This window comes from Rhinolophus hipposideros (assembly GCF_964194185.1).
Source record: "Rhinolophus hipposideros genome assembly, chromosome: 8".
Classification (NCBI taxonomy): Eukaryota; Metazoa; Chordata; class Mammalia; order Chiroptera; family Rhinolophidae; genus Rhinolophus; species Rhinolophus hipposideros.
In genome coordinates, this window is record NC_138054.1 from 18,204,247 (window position 1) to 18,205,927 (window position 1,681).

Consider the following 1,681-nt stretch of genomic DNA (forward strand, 5'->3'; position numbering starts at 1 on the left):
ACAGAAGGGGGCCACCACATAGGGAAAATGGCCCCAACGTTACACAACTCAGTCTTTCCCCTTATGTCTCCAACACCCCGTGAGTCACCTTCTCTGCTGAGCCCAGGATTAGATATTGCTTCCATGTTTGTAGGGCAAATGAAATCTAGCATTAATTCACCTATTTCATACCTACTGGTGGAATAACATAAAGAACATTCCTAATGGGATTTGAGGCAAGTTATTCTTTGCAAATGTGCTCACACTTTGATGCTGATCACATTAAAAGGCTAGGGAAGAGATTTACAAAGCTTGATTTGGACCATTAGGGTCTTTGAGTGTGGAAGAGTCCTGTCCCTACTGGAGTTACAAGAATTCTTTAGAACAGCGAGTAATACGTACATTCCACACAGTTGGAAATGGACAAGCAGACTTTAAAGAATTCATTGAGGGAGACTTTCAGTTCAATGGCAAAGACAATAAAAAGCAGAAGTTGAGGTTTCCTTTCCGTATCTACGACATGGACCAATGTGGCTATCCTTCCAATGGGAAACTCTTCCAGGGGCTGAAGATGATGATGAGAACAATCTGAAAGATACACATTTACACCAAAGTGCAGACAAAACCATAATAAATGCAGGTATGGATGGAGATGGATGAATATCCTTTGACAAATTCTGTGCTGTTGTAGGTGGCCTATATATCCACAAAAAAATGGTGGTAGACGTGTGACTCTTTTATAGAGTAAGCACCTAACACTTTTCCTTTCTTCTCCATCTCTGAAGATTGACTCAAGCCATCCAGCAATGCTCTCTGTGTATTTAAATGGAAGTATTTTTCTCTGTGAAGCCACGTTTTCCAACATGAGCCTCATGAAGCCAACTAAGCATTATTGACCTCTCATTCTCTCAGTAACTCAGTGTAGCACTTTAAAGTCTGAAGGACAGCATGAAAGGAGGATATCAATGTGGTGAAGAAAGGGAAGGGGTTCGCTTTGTAATTTATCTTTCTTCATCCTGTATAACAAGAAAAAATCTGTACATATGTATATACAGATATATGTAGCTTTCCATACGTGAGGTAGGTTTAATATAATTGATTTAATTTAATATACTTGATTTAGGGGGGGGAAATGATAGTGTACAAAAGTGCCAAGCAGAACATAAAATATCCTTACTTTTATTTCACACAGTTTCATACACAGGTAGAAGATTGTACAATTTGAGCCGGGTGGTAGGCAAACTACTTTCCTTTTCCTGTTGCTTTGTCCTTTGAGAGACTGACAAAGCATTTGTTAATGTCCTATTATTTACCTTAATTACATGATTGTAACAGGGGAGTTTGTACCTTTTTTTATAGCTAGGAATGTATTTCCAGGGATTATGCGTCATTGCTGACCAGCTCTTACTACCTCTCTGCTTGAGGAGTTCAGTGCTACTGCCAGGAGCTCGTGCTTGTGTTCATACAGTACCTGCACAGAGCTATGGCTGCTTCATTGTGTTAGTGCATTAACTAGGGGCCATTACAATTATTAAATGTCCCTGAGTAAACGTAAGTTTCAGTTGTGATTTTATACACAGAGGCAAGAAGCTATGTGAGGCAATCATAATTTCTCTTAGATATTACTTAGTGAAAAGTACCTGAAGTAGTCATGTAGCCGCATCGAATATCCATTTGTTTAGTTACACGGGTAAACAATTTG

At 39.2% G+C, this 1,681-nt stretch overlaps 1 pseudogene across 1 annotated transcript; it reads left to right on the plus strand.

The window, feature by feature from the left end:
* The first annotated feature begins 203 nt into the window (after nt 1–203).
* Nucleotides 204–711, plus strand: LOC308500426 (calcineurin subunit B type 1-like; annotated as a pseudogene). Its single transcript has one exon. The product of its transcript is annotated as a calcineurin subunit B type 1-like (transcript).
* Nucleotides 712–1,681: the final 970 nt, after the last annotated feature.